General features: G+C 36.5%; 1 protein-coding gene and 1 pseudogene across 2 annotated transcripts in view; both read right to left on the bottom strand.

Annotated features, from left to right (window-relative positions):
- The window catches only part of Znf385d (zinc finger protein 385D), an 885,608-nt gene that overhangs the window by 782,353 nt on the left and 80,233 nt on the right, over positions 1-23,022 (bottom strand). The window lies entirely within an intron of this gene.
- Positions 14,816-21,879, bottom strand: LOC117705692 (uncharacterized; annotated as a pseudogene).

The raw sequence follows: 23,022 nt of genomic DNA, 5'->3' as shown, positions 1-23,022 counted from the left end.
AATGATATGTATCACATAGAGTGATAACCCAGTAAAGACAGTAGTTACACTATTCTCAGAAAAGCGAATTTCAACCAGAAAACACATCACTTCCTAACCCATTTCTTCACATGATTACCTGTAGCATTAATCGAAAAAATCTGATTAGTTAATACAAAATTTGATTAGTTCTTTGTAAAATGATGGAAATAGATATTAATCAATGATTATCAGTTTTGAATAGCTAGCCCCTTACCTCAGCAACATCTGCACACACAGCTGAGACATAATAGCTTTGAATGTGGGAGAGGTGAGAGCTCTTTGATTGCTGTAAAACCCTTTAGTTCTCCTTAATCAAGGTAATTACAGAGTACAAAGGTAATTTGAAGCTTTCAGTAGATGAAATTTAGCTGTTTTAAAGGCACTGTTTCCTTGTGACAAGGTTCAGAAATGCATCTTTCTCTACCTATCCTGTTGTTACACATTTTGTTTTCCAATTCAATTACTACAATTCAGATTAATATTTCTATCTGAAACTTATCATATTTCAATATACGTAATAGGAGTATTTGACATTGTAAAGAGCAACAATCCCATTTTACTAACTTTAAGAAGTCATTAATGATTATGTCTCACTATTGATTACAGAACTTGCCAAAAATAAAAGTCACATTCTTCCAACTGCAAATGTCTACAGACTTTCTTAGTACAACTCCTAATTAGGCTACTTTTATTATATTATCCTGCTAATTTTTTGCAAAGAATCATAAGAATTGATAGAGCCATCTGTAGGGAAGCCGGCACTACAATAGAAGCGTCTTCTTTCTCACGGATGAGCTTAGGTTTATTTTGTGTTATATTCATCCATATGTCTGAAATGTCTCTGAGAGATGCAGTAAGCACCAATCACTGCAGTGAACATTCAGGGCTTAAATAAGCAAGACTCATTCTCTTATACAATCTGTTCAATGCAGGCACTGTGCATTATATTTTACCACAGGCATTCTTATTATTTTTAATCTGCAGGAAACTTGTATTGCCCAGTGTGAAAATCCCATAGAGAAATAGCTGGGTTCCATAGTCCCAGAGTGAGTCCCAATTCCTGCTCTTTAAACCAGTATTTTATTCCCATTTTGGCCATGAAAGCTCGGGCAGATTTTATTCCTAAAAATTTATGAGGATGGTGGAACACTCCTGGTGTTATTGTAGGCTTTGTGGAATAAAAGTAGTCATTTTTTAAGTGTTAGAGAAATCAAATAAATGTGTACGCTTTTTGTAATCTATCTCTATGTAGCTCATCTCTGGTGATGCAAGTGGACACAGAGTATATGCAACAGCATCCCTCCGACCCAACAAATTGAACCATAAATACAATGCTTATCAGCATATCAAACCAAACAGGAAAGGGTTACAAATTCTGCATAGAAAATTCAGTAAGAAGCTAGGTACTTTAAACTACAGAAATTTTTTTAAGGTATAAACCAAACAATAAAATTCAAATGCATTTTGGAGTTTCAACAGTAAGCTAGATAAAGGAAGGGAAAGAATTACTGGGCATGAAGACAGGTCTTTTGAAATAATCTAGTCAGTAGGAAAGAAAGAAAAGTTCATGACTGAAGAATATCTCTAAAATTTGGGGCCATCACAAAGTAAACAAATATTTATACTTTGGATATGTTAGAGAGGGAATTAATGGGAACAGATGCAAAAATCTGGTGACCACCAAGCTATCCAAAGTCAAAAATTGAACACCAGGACAGAATAATAAAGTAGCAAAAGAAAACTGTGAAGCCACCTATGATGGGTTCATATTTGCTTAGCAGCAGTCCTAGCAGAAAATGTGAAGGGAAAAAATGAGATGATGTATTCAAAACCGAGAAAGAGAAAAGAAACCCCGGCTCCAGGACTATGAACACCAAAGCTTACCTTGAAAACTAAAGGGAAAAATGTCTCAGCCAAGACTGCTGGATTACTTTTTAAGTTTAGATTTACTTTTTGTGAATTTCAAATAATGTACCCCAATTCCACTCCTTTCCTCATCCCTTCATATCTGCCCTCTGCCCTTGTAATCCTCACAAAAGAAAACAAAATAAACAAATGATAGAAAAAAAGAAAGATAGATGATAGATAGATGATAGATATTTAGATAGATAGATAGATAGATAGATAGATAGATAGATAGATAGATAATTAGATAAAAAAATCTTTCTGTGAAAGCAGTGCTATATTACATTGTGTCACATAAGTGACACAGAAGAAGGACACAACACTCTGAACCAAGGAGATACAAGGTGTAGGGAATCTCTGTGAATAATTATATGACAACCATGAGAAATAAAGATGACACAGACAAAGTTCTGAGCACATGCATACTGCCAGGATTAAACCTTTCCTTTTCATTAATTAATTTATTTATTCACTTTACACCCTGTTCATAGCCTCAGTCCTGCCTCTCCTTCCAGTCCACCCTCACCAATCCTTATTCCCACTACCTCCTCCCGTTTTCCTCAGAGAAGAGGAAAGACCCAAGGGAACCACTCACTGGCACATAATGTTGCAGCAGGACTAGGTACATCCTTTTCCAATGAGGCCCAACAAGGCAGCTGAGCTAGAGGAAGGCTGGTAATAGAGTCAGAAACAGCTCCCTCTCCAATTGTTAGGGAACTCACATGAAGACCAAGCTGCACATAGGCTACAAGTATATAGGGAGTATAGGTCCAGCTCCTGCATGCTCTTTGTTTGGTGGTTTGGTCTCTTGGGAATCTCCAAAGGCCCAAGTTGACTCTGTAGGTTTTCCTGTGGTGAAAAAAGAGAAAACTGAAAGAAAAACCACAGGTAATGAAATTAACTCAACAACAGAAAATCTTTTATGGAAGACAAAATCAGAAACCCATGGCTTCACTGCAAAGTTCAAGTAAAGGAGTGCACCAATTCTCAGTATGTCCAAAAGAGGGTAGAGGAAATTTTCTTAGACCTTTCCTCCAAAGCCAGAAGCCACCTGAGCAAAGAATACAACAACCAGATGTTGATATATCTACTGTACAATGACTTAGAAATCCATACAGAATCTGAGGGAATAGTAGGGGATAAAAGGACTGGAATGTGATGCTAAAACTTATGGATATATGAAATGTGGTGTACGATGGCATCTGTTTGTCATCTAGGCACTGGGAGGCAAAAACAGAGAACTGGGGATAGCTGTATAGTCTAATCAGCAGGACACATAGAGATCCTATCTCAGAAAACAAGGTATGTGGCTACTCTGGAAAGATGGGTTAATCTCTGACTTCAATATGCATACCATGTCTAAGTATGCACACATACATACACACATGCTTATGTATTCATATACACAACATACATAAACACATGTACAACCATGCCTAAGTACCTACATATGCATGAATATTTATATTCACAAAAACATTTATGCTCCAAAACAGACAAACACATATAAACACATGTACGCCTGTGTCCATACAACTTCACTCATATAAAGTGTACAGTTGTACAGTATTCAGTATAGAGTGTAGAGTGTAAAGTGGTATAGTCTAATGTGCCCCTGGCAGCCATGAGATTTCAACACAGGAGTACCAAATACTCAGTGGGGGACAAGTGCTCTTTTTGATGTGTGCTGTCAGGAAAACTAGATGGACTTAGCAAAAAGATAACAATGGATGGTTATTTATTGCCAGTACAAAAGCAACTTCAAATTGAATAACAACCAAAATGTAAGATTCTAAGCCTTGAAAGAACTAAAACTACAGAAAACATGCCGGAAATATGCCTCATGGCATTGCATTTTGTGTTGAATCTTCAGATGAGAAAACAAATGAAGGTAAAATAAGTAGAGAAAGACAAGCAATTCTGCATCAAAGTAAGGGGGTTCTTCACAACAGAGAAACAATGGACAGTATGAGAGCACCCTGTAGAGTGCGAGAAAGTCCCTGTAGAGTGGGAAGAAGACCTGTAGAATGGGAAGAAGACCCTGTAGAATAGGCAGAAGACTCTGAAGAGTGGAAAGAAGACCCTGTAGACTTGGAAGAAGGATTCAGAGTGCACATTTGAGAAGCATCAATGCCCATGAAACCAAAATCAAACATGTTGATAGCAAAAGCAAATGTGTGATCTGTTTTAACTTGGACAAATATCTAAGCAGACACTTCACAAAAGAAAACACATGAATGGAGACAGGGTAAAAAAGAAAATGTCAAAGTGTTGCTATTATTAATCATTAGAAAAAATTGGATTAAAATTATAGTGCATTATCATCTAATCCTCATTGGAATGGCCATGATATAAAAAATAAAAATAACAAATGTTTGAGAATATGGGCAAGATAAAGCCTCATACATGGCAGATAGTCCTAAAACACAGAAATTAAGAAAATATATGGAGCCCCTCAAAACACTAAAAGTGAAATTGTCATATTATCCATTAGTCACACTAACAGGTTCACACCTCAAGGAAATAAATTCACTACTGAGAGCTATCTACATTCCATAATAATGGAAGTATTATTTCTAATAGCTAAGGAATGAAATAAAAATGGATGAGCAAAGGAAATGTTTATATACAAAATACAAAACTACTCAGCCACAGCAATGAAATTCTGTCTTTTTGACAAGACACATGGCCCTGGAATACACTGCATTAAACAAAAATACAAGCAAGGAAACAGATTTATCAGATCAACCATACATGAAATTTTTAACAAGTTGATCTTATATTAGTAGAAAGTAGAATAGTGGGTCTTAGATCCTGGGAATTATACAGAGAAAACACAGAGGGTGGCAAGAGGCTGGTGAGATATAGAGTTCTGATGAACAGTTGGGTACTTATAGGTAAAAATAATGCATTTTGAAATAACTAGAAGAAAGTTGTTTACTTTTTATGCTCTGCTGAAAAACAAAGGCCAAGTACATGAGATAATAAATTTGCTAACTACTCCAATTTAATGATTGTCAAGTGTGTACGAGTGTGAAAACATTATTTCTATGCTATAAATATGCACAATTACTATAACACACAAAGAAAAGAAATGAATATATTTTAAAGGATATGCAACAGAGAATTCAAGTCTTTCAAGAGGCTGAATATCTGGCACCAAAGGATCTTCTGGAATTCCAGTGTGTGAAAGTTTGCCTTGAAAACTGCAGTCACGGCAACAGTCCACTCAAGCAGGGGCCACGGGTAGCTCACAAATAGTAAACTCAGCAAACTTAAGAAAGTAACACAAGAAAGACTAGTCCAAAGCCGAAATAATCACATTCCTATTAATGAATAGCCAAACAATATCAGCCAAACTAATGCCACAAATTTTTCTCTTGTGCTTGCCAGCTGCTCGGAGTCCAACACTGAAGAAAACAGACAAGAGTCTTGCCCCATGCTGTTTATGGTTTTTAGGAAATGTAAGGAGTAGCAGTGTTAGACAGATATCATTTATGTTCTTAAGCTTGTTCTTTTCAATGTTAAAATCTGAAGGAATCCGCAAGCTCTTATTGAACAGCAGGGAGAGAAATGTTAGCTGTGTCACTCAGGTTGTTTTTTCACCCGAAGAAACTACATTTCAACTGACTGTTAAAGGAAAGTGAGAGGAAGATACTGTATGAGTAGTGATCAAGGCATGGGGTTAGGAGCTGATGGGCCTTAGGGCTTAGTATAGCCAAGCACTAAATATTCAAGCTCAAGTGCAGAATAAAAATGATAGCTGAAGTAAGATTTCAAAGTCTATTATTTGACAGTTTCAATCATACATATGACACATCTCGTCACACCCATCTTCTTTATGTTTTGACTTTATGATTTACTGGACTTAAAGGGGACCACCTATGTTACTACAAGTGTTGAGCTACTCACTAAAGCCTGGTTAACTGACCACTGTGCAAAACATTTGACAATGACTTACTGTCCCCTAGCAGCACTGAGCTGCCTCTAGCTCCCTTAGGCTTTGCTGGAGACCAGAATCCATCCCCTATCTATGATTAACTATTTATGGTCTCAATCCTGTGTAGAACCATTTCAGACAACCCAACCACAGCCACTGTGAGCGATGTCTACTACAGCCACATGTGTCCATAAGACAGCATCTTAAGACTAGACTCCCAAGAACCAAATAACTCTATTAAAAATGGGGACCAGAGCTAAACAGAGTTCTCAACTGAGGAAACTTGAATGGCCAGGAAGCACTGAAAGAAATGTTCAACATCCTTAGTAATCAGGAAAATGCAAATCAAAATGACCTTGAGATTCCACCTCACACCAGTCAGAATAGCTAAGATCAAAAACTCAGGTGACAGCAGATGCTGGGGAGGATATGGAGAAAGAGGAACACTCCTCCATTGTTGGTGGAATTGCAAGCTGGTACAACCACTCTGAAAATCAGAGTTTTCCTCCCATTATCTGTTGGGACCCTAGCTGCCCCACTCTGGGCGGCCAAAAATGTTGAGGACCGCACTAGTCCCTGTTAGGGTGCCAAAAATATTGAGAACCGCACTAGCCCACGTTTAGGTGGCCTAAAATGTTGAGGCCTTCTCCACTCTGTGCTTGGTGGCCACTGTTTCCCGGGGGTCGTCGGGGCTCAGCAAGAGAGAGAGTGAGGACGGACTGGAAGAATGGAGACCAGATAGAGTGTGATTCAATCCTGTTTATTCCTCAGTCTCTCTTCCTGGTCCAAGTCCCAAGTCTAGCTATACTCTCTAAAGAGTCTCCCTAAAGAGTATTATTTCCTCTAAGTGTCTGATTATCTCTCTATAGTCTGATTCTCTACCATCTGCCTCTGCCTTTTATATGTCTCACTTCTGCCTTTTATATGTCTCACTTCTGCCTTTTATATGTCTCACTTCTAAGCCATGCCTTTTGGTCACACCTTTAATCATGCCCTTAGGTCTTGTCTCTAAATCTGATCTCTACACTTCTAAATCACACTCTTAAGTTACACACCTTTAATCTCACACACCTTTAATCTCACACACCCAAGGTATCTAAACCAAGATTATCAGAGTGTGCTCAGCTGTTGTAGGCTATTGTAATCCAAGTCTCATGTCAGGGTATATGGCTCAAGATGGCTGCAAAGCTGCTAGCCGCTTTCTGCTAAAAGTCGGCCCCCAACAATTATCCATATCTTGAACATGTCCTCCAAGAATATTTACAAACTTTTATTTATTCTCTCTTGCTTCTCTCTCTCTTCCCCCAACATATACATATTGTTTGCATGTATGTGGTTGCATGTGTGTATGCATTTGTGTATGTGTATGTACATCAGAGAAAAACTTGAACAACTTTCAGGAATCAGTTCTTTCCTCCTACCATGTAGACTCAAAGGATCAAACTCAGATGGCCAGTTTTGGCAGCAAGCATCCTTGTCTGGAGAGCAGTCTTTCTGGCCCAGGGTGAACTTCTTGTCTGCTTCTGGGTTAGCTGTTTGATCACTCAGACTTCACATGTCATTTCACTGTAATTACTAGATTTTATAATAATCTACTTGGATGATGTTTCCTGCACAGCACCAAGGGATTAACCAGAACAGGTCTTTTTCACTCCAATTTACATCTAAAATAGCTTACATTAATATCTAGAATATAGGCATTCAATAAATATCACTGAAAAAGAAGAAGCAATGTGCTTTTAAATGCAGTCATTAGGTATATAATAGTGGAGTTGAAAAGCACACAGTCAGGGAAAATTAGTAACAGTTCCCATTCATCAACCTCCTGGGTGAATCACCATTGTACCCATTTGAATAGATTTCCAATTTAAGCCAGCATTCTCTCAACTACTATTGGAGTAGGTCAGAACTTCAGGTAATTTATTGAACAATCTAAACCCCATAAAAATACTTTATTTATTCCTTGAAAATCTTTTTGCTTCTCTTTCTAATGATATCTGTCCACTGGCTTTTTCTTCTTTCATTTTAAGAGTCTTATTGAGACCTTTAGATCCTGAAGTGTGCTTCCACACACTGATAAAGTGTATGCTACTACACCTTCAGACCTTGCTAAACAACTGTATGCTTTAGACTCTAATAAATTATGATACCATTCCTTCATACCCTGATGATCTCTATGCAACCTTCCCTTTATACCTTGCTGAATGGTATGCTATCATCCCTTCAGAGCCTGCTGCTACCATGCATTCCCACCTCAGTGAGCTGTATTTATTTCAAATGGTGAGCTAAAATAAACCGTAAAAGTGACAGCTGCTTGTGGCACTTAGTTTATATTACTGATGAGGATAACAATCCCATCCCTTCCTTACAGATGCAAACACCAGCTCTTCCAGAAGAATTCTTGGGCATTCCCCTGCTCAAACATGGGATATGAGATGGGATGGGCGTGAGGTTTTCTGGATTCTCCATCCCCTCCTCTGTTAGCACCCCTCACAGCTGCTACCCATTTGTTCACACCTTTTACACAATGTTGGTACAAACACAGTCCTGGATATTTTATAACCTAAGTTGTACACTTGCCAAGCAGGAATGTTATATATTTTGTCAGAGCAGACAGGGAATATATGTGGCTCTAACCACTCATTCTTAGCTGCTTTAAAGTTCATATTCTTGTTTTCTTAAATGTCCACAGTGAAGAGATTTTCAAATCCAATATATAAGCCAATGCTCGATCAAGTAATAGCATTGTGTTTTTTCTATTCTTGCCAGAATCTGTACCCTTATGAATGAGAACCAGAAAACATGAAACTGAAGCCAGATTCTTAGGAAAAACATCTGTGTCCAGCCTTATGCAAAAGGTGCCCATACTTTTTCTCCCTCATCTTCTTCCTCCTCTTTTTCCTTTTCCTCCTCTTAACCTCTCCAGTACTGGGGCTTCATGCCTCTAGACATGTGTTTCCCACTGAGCATATAATATTCATCTGCCTAAATTTTATGATCTGTGAATTAAGGAAACAGAATTTCCTGCCTTATAGCATGATATAAAGTGAACTAAATTCATATTAAGTAAGGTTTGATTAGTCTGCTATCCAGTTCAGAGAAAATAGTAAAAAAAAAAATAGATGTTATTATACTTTTATTAAATTCCTTCCATTTATTAAGAAAAACTAATCTTTAGATATTCTTTCCATGAGACAAGTTTTTTTTTTTTTTTTAACAAGAATACATTTCTTGTGATTTCTGACTCTCAAATTCTTTTATTAGGAAAAACATAACTAATAATTTCTTTTTAAAAGACTTATTTATTATTTTTTGGTTTGTTTGTTTTTTACAGAGATGGGTGTCAAAAAGATGGCTCACCAGTTAAGGACAAGTTTTAAGGCGCTGTGTTTGTTCTGATGTGATTTAAACAAGAAGGGTGTATGTTTGTCTTATACTTTCAGGTCACAATCCATGACTGATAACATGTAGGAGCTCAAGCAGGAAGCTAAAGCAGAAATCATAGGTAGTACTAGTTTAAATATGCAGACCTTTGCCTAACTGTGGCACTCTGCATAATGGGATGAGCTCTCCTATACAATTAGAAATTTAAAAAAAAAAATGCTTTGAAGACATGCTTGCAAGTAGTGTCCCATTGGGAACTTGGTAGCTGAAGGTAAGTTAGGGGCTTAATCTGCTTTTTATTGAGACCTGTGCTTCTCTGTCCAGTGACCACCGTTGTTAAGTATTGACACTTTATAATACTTCTAAAACAACACAAAAATGATTATTTAATCCCTTGCTATTATGTGGGAAAAGATACTAAAGCCACCATTCTCTTTCTACCAATGAAATGAAAATGGTAATATTTTAAAAACAAAGGCATTGGCAGGAAGAATGGGTCTAAGACCCATCACCAATGCTTACCTATCACATATCAATCACAAATTACATGGTAGACAATACAGAAGTCAATCTTTCAAGAACCATTATCAGCATGGTTGATTTTAACTTTAAATACAGATCTAACATTAAAAACATTTCACTGCCAAAGAAATCTTTTAAAAAAGCATGAAAAAAATCTTTGACAAGTAGTTAGAGATATCCTGACCTTGAAGATTGAGATTGCCCCAAAGAACATGAAGACCCCAAGCAGCAAGAACTAGCATAGAACAGTCCATATCATCTTTTCCCTCTAAGGTTCTTTCTTTCCTACCTACTGTTGGGGTGTTTGAAGGGAGATAGAGATGTAAGAACCAAATAAAGTACCTCAAAAACATATCTACAGATGTACAATTTGAAAAAGAAAACCCTTTTTTGGAGAATATTTTGACACATCAAACTGAGTTGAGATGAAATAACACCTCATCACATTAAAGGACAGACAGGGAAAATTACATAGAGAAATTAATAGAATGGAAACATAAAAAAAAGGGAAAAAGAAAAATAAACATCTTGGTTGTCTAAATAGGCAGTTAAGTGTTACTGACAGACACACTGTACAGAGGGTTAAAAATTGAGTTTCATTAAAAATAATTTCAATGAGTCCTGATTTAGGATCAGGTTCCAGACATATCTCTGCCAACATATACTACATATTTATGTAAAGCAGAATTCTCAACAATGGCCATTATACATTTAAAATATTGATTAGCTAGATGTTCTGCATCTAGCAGTATGAAGTATTAGGCCAATATTTAACTATTTTATTTGTGTGTGTGCAAGTTGCATGTATGGGATTAGAAAAATGCACCCACCACTACCCTAACTTTTCACATGGACAACGGTGACACAAACATACGTCCTCGGGCTTGCATGTCACGCACATTGTGAACTGATCCATCCTCTTTTTCCCAAGATTTAATTCCTTATGTAAACAAAGAAAAGCAGATAAGCAAATTTGCTTTTGTCAGTAACACATGGTAAAACTTTCTTTTGATTTATACTTGATCTACACACCTATTTTATATACAGATACAGCTGGTGTCACAGAAGATCTCAAATAGTGGTCATTAACTAAAATATTTAAGAACCCTTGCTCTAACACATCATCTTCATGTATAACTTCACATGTCATTTTACTTTTTAATATTAATATATGTAATATTCCATTGTATCGATTGTATAAATTAATGAACTTCATATTTTGACACAAGCCAATAATACCAATCATTCTTTTCTAATTAAACCCACTTAATTATAACAAATTATAGTAATATTCCCTTTACATAGCTGAAGAGACTACAAATATTAGAAAGTTGTGGTTTTTGCCTTTTCTTGCATTTATGGGACATGTATATTTTTATGTAGCTCAAGATAACCTAAAACTTTAGCACATCCTGTGTTCTGGGACCTTACTCCCTGGGTTAACCAGAGTATTCCACCAAACCTGAATCTTTTTTTTAATCTCAATGCACTTTTTTTTTCTCTTTTTTTCAGATAAGGAATTTCAGATGAAGTAGAAAGAGTTTTCTTAATTGGAAAGTGACTCTTTCTTTTTGCTTTCCATGCTAATATTGAGTTGACGATCTACAAGAAATCACTCTCAGTAAACTGGCAAAGTATCCCACGTAGTATATATAAATTTTAGATATATTACTATGAACCATAGTTGTTATGCTGTATGCATTGGGTTGTGCGTGTGTGGGACTGTCTCACCATGGGGTTAGGGCCTCTCATGGGGACAGAGGCACAGGAATTTGACTCTGTTCTCCCCATGCTGGCACTAGGTAGGCATTGGGCTTTAAGTAATGGGAGAGAACAGTGTGAGGTCCGGGGGCGGGGGGAGCCAGAACTAGCTCTTCTGGTACTTGGACTCTTGGGCTCCCAGGCACCACTGGGCGGCTGTGGAACAGCCAAGAACGAAGTGGGGACATGCAGGCTGGATTGGCCAGCAGCCTAAGGGGAAAGTGGGAGAGATGAGCTTCTGCTGCATCCAGCAGGGATGACAGTTTCACTTGGCTGGGTCACAGCTACTCACTTGGCTTGGTGGCTGGCTCAGGTTGTTTGTTTAGGTTGGTGGTCTCCATGGCTGGGAACACAGAGAGTTCTTCTGCTGGAGATTAGGCTGTAGCTAGGTGGATGAAAACCTGCTCCACTGTTCCCCATGGCAGATTTCCAAAGAAGACAAACAGTCCATGGTCTTAAGATGTTTATTTTCATGGCAGAAAGCAGATGAAATCTATACTCCAGTTTCCCCAGGGTGGGCTTGAGGTTAAATACCTTTTGTAAGGAGAAAAGGTCTGAAAGGGAATGTTTAATTGGCTCCCCTCTGGCCTTTAGGTACCTAATTAATATGGAGATCTGTCTTGAGGCTCCATGGCCAGTAGTCTACCTGTAGTGGGGCTAGTGGGCATTGTTTTATGTGATGGAAAGACTCAAATTTATAGTGGTCTGTGGCCTCCTGTCAGGAGTCTGGAGTCTGTGAGTGTGGCAAAATGCCTGCTGTTCCCCACAGGGAACACTACAGGGTCTCCAGCAAGTTCCATCTGGTGCTCAACAAGAAACCAGGCTGTTCTTCACAGTCCTACATGTATGATGGATTGTCAGTCCTTCTTGCCAACAGAAATACCATATTATTTTGCTAGAATGGCTCCCCACTCTTCTTTAAACAGCTCTAATCAGTGTTTGATATTTTTAGATTCTAGAAATATATGAGATCTTAAGGAATCTGTCTTATTCACTGGTTCTCTGATTTCAGGATCATTTATGTTGTTGAAAATTACATAAATTCTTTTGCATCACATTGAGGATATACACACCTGCCTACTCTAGTCATGTACTAGTATGTTGATTCTATATCTTGGCTTCCATAGAAACATTCTGGAAAGAGTGGAAGTTCAACTATCTGTTCAATGTACTCTCTTTGGCTACATATCCAAACTACAATATAAAGAATTGCTCTCATTGGTTATTTCATTAATGACCAGACTCTTTTCCATTATGACTATAGTATATATTCCAGCTATTTATACTTGTTGTGTTGCCTTCTACCACCATTAACATTTGTCTTCAGATTAAATTTATTTTACCATATCTGGGTTATTAACGTGATTTTAAAATGAGTAATTATGCTTGAATTTTCGTAATAAACCTGTTGCCTACTATGTGTTTGAAGAACTATTTCGTCATGCCTTTTGTCAGTTTTTAGTGGAGCTATTTTATTCAGTTGCTTAAATTCCATGTGCATGCATACGATTTGTCTTATAGTTAGCTCGATATCAGAGAATAGAATTGCTACTTAATTTATATGCATCCTGTATCCTGCTATTTATCTATGTGCTGGCTAGTTATTTTGTCAACTTGATACAAGTTGAGGTCATTTGGAAAAAGATGACCTGAGAAAGAATGAAATGAGAAAGTACCTTTGTCAGATTGGTCTATAGGCAAGTCTGTTGTTGGGCATTTTCTTGATTAATGATTTATGTAACACTATGATTGGTGTTCCTTTAGGACAGGTGGTGCTGGGTGTTTAAAAAAACAGGCTAAGCAGCCCATGGGTAGCAAGTAAGTAAGCAACACCCCTCCATGGGCTTTATTCTTGCTTCCTGGATCCTTTCTTGAATTTCTGCTGTGATATCACTTGACATTCATGATGGAATATTACCTGAAAGTGTAAAATTAAATAAACCTTTTCTTTCCCTACATTGATTTTGATCAGCATTTTATCACAGTAATAGAAAGCAAACAACGAAATCTAAATCCATTAAGCAGGTCTTACTGGGTTTTGATAGCCTTTAGCATTTTCTACATATAATATCATAATATTAGTACAGTACAGACATTTTGGTTTCTTTTAATAATGCTTGATATTTTTAATATTAAACTGGCTTGTTATATTTTTCTTGAGATTTTTGGAATGAGCTTCAAATTCCCCTTTAGTTTTCCCATTCAGCTTTGATACTAGAATAAACTGGCTTCTAAAATTAGTTCAAAGTACTCCCTTTTCTACAATATTTTGGGAAAGTTTGAGGAAGGTTGGTATTAATTATTCCTGAAAATTCTGAAGAATTCAAACTTGAAATAGGTCCTAGGCTTTTTCCTAATATGATATTTTCATTATATTTCTATGTGAAAATTTTTTTCGTGTAATATTTTATAATTATGACTTTTTCTTCCTCAGGTCCTCCAACTTTTCCACCTACCCAAATCCACATGCCTTACTTCTCTCTCTCTCTCTCTCTCTCTCTCTCTCTCTCTCTCTCTCTCTCTCTCTCTCAAACACACACACACACACACACACATTATAATACAAATAGTCATCACAAATTAACAACAATAAAAATGAGATAAAATAAAAACAAAAAAATCATAATCATGAATCTACCTGAACCAAATATAAAACCTTTCATTGCAAACATGATTCAAGTGTACATTTATTTAGATGTAAAATTATTAAGAATTTTCTGTCCTTGTGACATTTTACATTCACTGTGAGAAAATTACTTTCATTCAACATATTTTTTGATAATATTATTTCATGGTATATTAATTAAATTAGTAGAAAGTTATTAAGTAGAAGGCTATTACATAAAATTTTATGTCACAGTGAATATTCATATTAATAATTTTTCAATAGATCTTTCATAATAGAACATCTTATTAAACATTATTTCTAAAATATTTTAACTGACTTGGTATATAATTTGCTAATAATTCCAATTTTGGATGATTATTACAGCAGTTATAATCATTAAAGTCCTTCACTGTTTTAGTAATCTACCCCCAAACTCAGTGTCTCATTTTAGAGGCATAAAGTTTGGTTCCATAAAAAAAAATATGTTCAGTCTTTAAAGTGATATGTGTATGCTGTACTGGGAATCAAGCCAGGGTCCTATACACAGGGGAAAGCAGTCTCTGACTGCCATTCCCTGCTTTCTGCATTGATAGAAGTTACGAGAGATCTGTTTTTATCTAATGAGAATTTTTTCCCAAATTTGTCAGAAAGCACCTTTATTTCTTTATATAGCCTCATCTTTTGTTACAGATTGCCCCTGGACTAGAGGTTTTCTGGGTTGGGGTCTTCTGATACTTCTGACCTTTCTCAGGAAGCACTGCTTCCTGACCTACTGCCTCCTAGGCCACAACCTTCTTTCCCAGCACTATTTGCTTCATGGCTGGAGCATTTTAGCTTAGAGGCAGCAGCTGCTGTAGCCACAATGGCAACCTTAGCAACAGGCACTTTTGGGTAGAGAAGCTTTTAGAATAACCATTCTTTAAAGTTTCTTGTCTTTCTTCTTGATTATTCTGTTCCTCATATTTTCCTCTTTCATTATTTTAAGATGATCCAAATCTGTCATCTTGGCTTTTCTTTCTCTGGCATCCATCTTCTTGGCCCATCTGGTGGCTGCCCCATTTCAAATTGACATTTGCCTTCTCCCGTGCTTTACATACGGAATTCTGGTGGACATTGTGTGGGAACTTGAGGATGAAGTCACTCACCTGTGAGTATTTGAAGGGCATGGAATCCTGTCTCCTCACCATACTGCAAGGCCCACCCACTAAAGCCATGGTCTGACCACTAACAACTTCAATTGAAATTTGCTTTCCTGCTTAAGGCCCAAAGGCGATAACCTCTACCTAAACAAGCCTCACAACGCACCTGAACACTATGTCAGGAGCCCTGTTTTACAGAAAATTTTAGGTGTGTACCATGAAATATGATCATGTCCACCCCTAAGGTCTCCTCTCAAGTCCTCAGAAATGTCTCCTCTCCCAACTAAACATCCTTTTATTTTACAGCCCACTGAGTTCAGTACACACACTCAAGAAAATTAAGGAAATGCTACTGAATGGTGAAGAAATAGAAACAGGAAATCAAAACACTCCTGAAAGAAAATGAAAACAAGTCTCCTGTTTTTCTTCTGTTGACTCTACCTATAATCCCATGTTTCTGTGGGAGCAAAGTCAGTGACAAAACAAAGCCAAGAAATAATTTTAAGTAGAGTTGTTATGAATATCCCAGTTATAAATCTCCAAAACAACAACTGCTTGTACCATCTCTGTCCCCGTTTCCTGCTTTCAGATTTTTTTTTTCAATTTCTCTGATAAGAAATTAAGTCAAATTATATAGAGGCAACCATCTGACTGTCTAACCTTTTGGAACAGTTATTGAGTGAAGCAGGAGAGAACACAGACCAGAAACTTTCTCACACATCCGTGCTTTCTTTTATATATTTGAATGAAACATATATTTCACTCAAGTGCCATTTGATCATCTTCTATGTTTTACATTTCTCCAAGAAGTATCCACTAAGTCTCCCATACCTGGCCCCGCCTTTCATTTCTGTGTGTAATTATAATTTCATTACCCAAAAGAGAGCAAGCTCTATTATTAGGATATCCAGAGGTCAGAAATTCATAACAAACCTATAATACATTTGATGAAACTTCAAGTTTGTCTTTGATTCTCTCTTCAATTGCCACATTTCATTCCTAATTTTGTCTTTTCCTCTTTTTCCACACAAACTCAATAAATTATACATCTTTCTTTTAATTTAGAAACCTCAGATATCCTTTTTTAACAACTAAAGCTTATATTTTCCCCTGAGCTATATGATAGATTGCTTTTCAGTCAGTCCTGTCCTTTCAGCCATAGATCCCATTACAGCTTAGCAGACTGGTAGCAGACAAAAATCTCAGCTCAGTAGCAGTGAGTCTTAAGTTTCACAATGAATGACGACTTATTTCATTCACTGTCTTCTCTACAATAGAGACTCTGGCAGATATATCTTCTGGATATTCCATAACCTGCCATGACCACCAAATTGTCCATATTAAATGTGTATCTCAATACATGATCTCTAGTCAAGCTGCAAGGACATTAGAATTAGCATGGCCAGGTACCCTGTGTTTTCAGTGCAGAACCATTGAGTAACAGACTAAGAAGATGGAACACAGCACATATTCTATCAAATACCATTGAGGTTTCTTCCAATGCTTTCTTATCTGTTCATTCATCGAGAATAAAATTTCAGTAGTGAAGGTGTATCACTTGGCTCAGAAGATTTGTCCTACATTGTGATTCAGTGCTTATTGATTTTTTTTACTTGCTCGCTTATTATCTTTTCATTGGAAAAACACATATTCAGACTATTGTGTTTATCATAAATATGAACCTGCTACTTGCTTGCATGCTATTGTTATACAGTATCCAGAATTGCCTCCGAAAAGTTCTCCAGAGTAGATTATTTTTGTTTATTTTAGGTTGCAGGAAAATATAGAGACGTCTCCACTTTATAGAATATGGGTGCAATCCTATCTCTACAACTCACTCCTAACAGCAGTCTTTTGTAAAAGCTGCAACATAACGAGTCATCAGCATTAAATGATATGGCTTCAGATATCTTCCACCAGATCTCCCCTGATGAGAAAACTGTTCTTAGGAATCTGTTTCTTTGGGATTCTTAGGAATACACACACACAGACACACAGACACACAGACACAGACACAGACACACACAGACACACACACACACACACACACACACATACACACACACACACACACACACACACACACACACACACACACACACCACTTCCTTCTTTTCATGAGCCTAAGTGACTTAAAGGAAACATCATTTAATTTTAAAAAATGTACAAAATAAATTAATAAAATTAAGCATAAAATCCTAAGTTAGAGGAAGCTTGGTTCAGAATCTGGTACTAGTGGTCACAACTGCATGTTGGTGTACATGCCAGTTAGCATTAGCCTCTGCTTTCCTAACTGCAAAAGAAACAGGGTGATGTGAAAGTTTAGACTGACTTCAAAATAAATAGATAAAATGTCAAGAAAGTTCGGAACCTAAGATATTTTATTATTTATAAGGAAGTTACTAAACTTCAAACCTTTAATCTGATACCACTAAAGGAGTGTTCATCTTATCAATTCTAAATTTTGATTACATAAAAGAGGTATGGCTATTCATCTGTTTGTACACTCATACACACATGCATGCATATTCACTGTACATACACTCATGCACACACAACCTTTCTTTATAGGGTATAATTGATTTCAATGTTTGGTTATGGTCAATTAATTTTTTGTATCGTTAGTGAGGAAGTGCCAGTGTTGTTACTAATGGAAAAAAAAATCAACATGCTGTAAAAAAAAATCAGGTGTTTGGAATTATATAAACAGGTCTTTCTCCACACTCAATAGAAAACTGTAAAGCTTCCATACTCTTTCAGAGCCTAGGTAAGTTACAGTCATATAGAACTAAATTATCTCTGGTATAATGACATTTAATATTGTGATAATAAGGTAACATTACAAAAAAGCTTAAATTCTGATGAAAGCATATGATCCATTGCACCTATTATTCAGGAACACATTATGGAGAGAATGTAAAGAGAAAGAATGCCTTGCATAAATCTAAAGATGGTGATCAATAAGAAATATATTTATGTAAAGTCAAATCAAATAAACATTGCTCTGTATTGATAAATAATAACCCGTATACACATCCATATTTATCTCTATGTATTGTGTGTGTTTCCATATATGTGTACACACATGCATGTACATGAACATACATGTACATGCAATGTACATGCACACACATAGTGCATCCACTCATATACACACAATGCTCTCTATAGGGCAAAATTGATTTCAGTGTTTTCTTATGGTCCATTAATTTCTTTTATTGTCAGTGAGGTCTTTCCATTGTTACTATTAATGGAAAAAATCAACATGCTGTAATGAAAATAATGGATGTTTGGTGATGGGCATTCAAATTGACTTTAATTTTGGTTATCAAAAAGAGTGACAACACAAAAATGGAAATGTAGTGATATCTTTGGATTCTGACTTTGATTCTTTGCTGAAAGTACTTAGAAAGACACAAATAAGTGCAGAGGTATCCCATGCTCAGCATTAAAAAATTTAATATTATCAAATTTCATTTACACAAAATAATCAGTAGAGAAAATGAAAACTCAATATAAACCAGAATATTTTTCTCTAAAATAGTAAAATAAACCTAAAATCTGTATGGAAGTAGGAGGGTCTCAAAATAGTCAAGGGAGCCATGAATAACATGAACACTGCTGGAGCCATTATACATCTTCAAATGATACAGTCAACTTATATTCACCAAGCAGCACAAAAAGAACACACAAACCAAGAAAAAGTGTCCAGAAATACATTTGGATATGTCTAGTCCTCTTATATTTTTGCAGGTATTTTAAGGTTACACCATCAAATTGAATAATCTTTTCATTAAATACCTGTGGGAAAACTGTATACCAAGTGAACTGATATCCACTCTAGATGTAGAAAAAAATGAAATTAGATACCTTTCCATACTAATATATAAAAGATATCTCTAAATGAATTAAAGACTTTAAGAACTGAAACTATGAAAACTCTAGAAGAACACATGAGAAACTCCATGAAGTAGGCCTAATTAATAATGTTCTTAGAGATAAATGCAAATAGTGGTAAAAACTCACAAAAGTAGACCAGTATGAAGTTATTAAACTATGAAGAATCTACAGAGCAAAGAAAACACTCCATAGGCTGAAGAAGCAACACACAAGCATGTGAATAAACACTTTTTCTATAAGACAAACCCATGCCTATGGTATACAAAAATGTGGGTTACTCTGTTTTGTTTAAGTTTCTCTCTCTCTCTCTCTCTCTCTCTCTCTCTCTCTCTCTCTCTCTCTCTCTCTCTCTCTCTCCAGGTCCAGAACAAACAACTAATAATCAGAAAAATAAAAGTTAAAGCTCCCATGACCTATCATCTCCCAACTATTGGAATGGCTATTATCAAAAAGACAAAATATAAAATACCAAACACCAGTGTGTAGATTTGAATAAAAGAGAAACCTTGAATACTTTTAGTGGGAACCATTGTGGTAAGCAGTATAGATATTCCCCTCAAAAAGAGATGCCACAACTGCCTAGTCCATGTGACCCAGCAATCCCCTTTGAAGAGGGAATAAGGGTATTTAAAAGAAGACAGAAAGACAGACAGTCAAGCATACTGAAAGTTGAAAATGATTGCAGGACATCAAAGAAAGTTTTTTCTTCCTATCTCCCTTAAATTATTTTTCACAGTATCTAAGACACTCGTGTCTATGAATGGATAAATTATAATACTATATATATATTAAATGTATGTATAATATTTTATAAATATATATAATCTTAACTTATAGTCATTTGCAACAAGATAGATGAAGTCAGAGAATACCATATGAAATCATGTGAATTAAACACAAGAAGAAAATTACTCATTATCTCACCTATTTGTGAAATTTAAAAAAACTGAGTTCATAAAAGACAATACAATGATCATTACCACAGCCTGGGGATAAGAGTACTTTTAAAAGAAATGTTGGTTAAACAATAGAAAATTGCAATTGTGGGAAATACATTTACCATATATCCTGGAGGTAGTAATTAGTAATAATGCAGTATATTCTTGAAGATCACTAAAGAGGATAACTTTGTTTTCATCACAAAAATAAGCATGTAAGGTTACACTTTATGTTTTAATTAATTTGTCTTAGTCATATATATACATATACATATGCTTTAAGTGTATACATTTATACATTTAAATATGCATAATATATTTAAATATATTTAAATATACATATGCTTTAAAACATCATGTGTTATCAAGTAAATATTTATTTTTTTAAATTAGTATATGACAATGATTATTACTTCAGAATAGAGGGCTGAAAAAAAAAGTTTTCCAAGCAAATGGACCCAAGAAGCAAGGTGAAGCCATTCCAATTTCTAATAAAATGGACTTTCAACCAAAGTTAAACAAAAGAGACAGAGAAGGAAACTTCATAATCATGAAAAAAAATTCTACTAAAATTATATCTCAATTCTGAATATGCACTATATACAAGGGCACCCACATTAATAAAAGAAACATTGCTAAAGCTTAAATCATAAATCAATTTAAACCCCACATTGAACTCTGCATATTAATTGTGGATAACTTCAATACCCCACTCTCACCGATTGACAGATCACCCAAACAAAAAAATGAACAGAGAAATAATAAAACTAACTGACATTAGGAATCAAATAGACCTAACAAATATCTATAGAATATTTCACCCAAACACAAAATAATATACCTTTTTCTAAGTACCTTGTCTAGTCTTTTCTAAAATAGCCCACATAATTAGTCACAAAGCAAGTCTCAACAAATACAAGTAAATTGAAATAACACCTTGTATCTTACCAGATCACCATGGATTAAAGCTGGACTTCAACACAGCAGAAACACCGGAATGCCTACAGACTCATGGAAATTCAACAGCTCTCTACTTAGTGAACTCTGGGTCAGGGAAGAAATTAAAGACTTTCTAGAATTCAATAAAAGTAGGCACAACATACCCAAATTTATGGGACACAATAAAAGAATTGCTAAGAGGAAAGTTCATAGCACTAAGTGCTTCCATAAAGAAATTAGAAAGTTCTCATAAGAGCAATTTAAAAGTACACCTGAATACTTTTCAGCTATGAAAAACCAAGACATGAATATTGCAGGCAAATGGATAGATCTTGAGAATATCATCCTGAGTAAATGGATATTAGCCATAAAATACAGGCTACCCACGCTACACTTCACAGACCCAAACAAGACCCAAACAAGAAGGAAGTCACGAGCAAAGATGCTTGAATCACACTTAGAAGGGGGAATAAAATATTCATAAAGAGCAGATGGAGGGAGGGAACTGAGAGAGAAAAGGCAGGAGGGGAATGAGGGATTCAGTATCAGGTGTGGGGAAGAACAGGAGAGATGACTAGATGGTCATGAAAATGAATGGAAATTTGAAACTGACATAGATGAGGAGGTTGGGGGGGGGATCTCAAGGACAAGACAGAGACCTGGGATAAAGGAGGCTCCAACGAATCATTGGAGGTTACCTTATCTCTGACTCACATCATTGGGGATATGGAACCTGAGGAGGTCACCCCCTGAAGCCAGGCAGGACAGCAAGCCTTTTATCCTATCTCCAAGAAATGCAGACATGCGTTGGACTGCAGACATGCCGATGGAGCAGAGACTGAGGGAATGTTTGTCTATCCAACAACTGGCCCGACTTGAGACCCATCCCATGAGCAAACACCAATCCCTAACACTATTAATGATACTCTGCTATGCTTGCAGACAGGAACCTATAATGGCTGTCCTCTAAGAGGACACCCAACAGCTAACACAGATAGATTTCAAGTATTTTTATTTATCCAGATTATAATCCAGTTTTTTTCACTCTAGTTAGTAACATTTTTCTTGTTTCTTTTTGTGCCATGTAAGGCATGCTGATACTACTGATGTTTATGTACCTACCTACTAAACCATTGGGGCTTTCTCTATGCTCTAAGCTGGGCCACCACTTCTATATTTTAGCAAAGCAGAAATTATGTCTGCAGATGTATCACCAAAATTAATTTATAAATATGTTCCACACCCTAGGACTGTGGAAATGGTCTTATTCTCCACATCCTTTAACAACACAACACCAGCATGGTTTCAAATATCTTGTTTGCAGTCTGTGTTGTGTTTCTCATTATGGTTGATGATCATTTATGTCTCTATTATCTAATCCATATTAGAGCTACAGATGACTTACTGTGTCTGCGAAACACATTCATTTTCTTTTCTACATGTTTTGTTCCTAGTCATTCTTCTTGGCTTGGTTTTGTAAAGTATAATGTCCCTTGCTTAAGGTCTAGGTCATACAGGAACAATCCCCTAGCAGAAAGAAGGAAATACGGTTTAGGATAACTTAGCTTTCTGGTTCAAACTTCTAGCAACTGACAGTGTGGGGCGGTGGGCTGTGAGAAGCAACTGGGTGCTTGGTTGAGCATGAGTTTGGAACCCTGGATCCTTATTGGATGGCTAGAGTTTAGCTCTGCTCCCAGGACCTGGTTCTTTTCATTTAGCTTCAGCCCTCCAACAACCACTCCCACAGAGAGGTCTATGGCCATCAATCACAAGAAACAGGCCTCAGGCCCTAGAGAGAGTTACATAGTAATGAGGTACCTGAAGGCCAGAGGGTGGAGCCAATTAAGCATTCTTCCCCAGCCCCTCCCTCTTCTCTCCCTACCCATTTAATGCAGGTCTGCCCTGGGTTTGGGGGGGTGGGGTGCATCCAGATCCATCCACCATCAGTCATGACATTAAAGCCTG

The sequence above is a fragment of the Arvicanthis niloticus genome, chromosome 3 (genome assembly GCF_011762505.2).
Source record: "Arvicanthis niloticus isolate mArvNil1 chromosome 3, mArvNil1.pat.X, whole genome shotgun sequence".
In the NCBI taxonomy this organism is placed as follows: domain Eukaryota; kingdom Metazoa; phylum Chordata; class Mammalia; order Rodentia; family Muridae; genus Arvicanthis; species Arvicanthis niloticus.
Note: the sequence above shows the minus strand (reverse complement) of the source record. Positions and strands in the feature narration are given on the sequence as shown.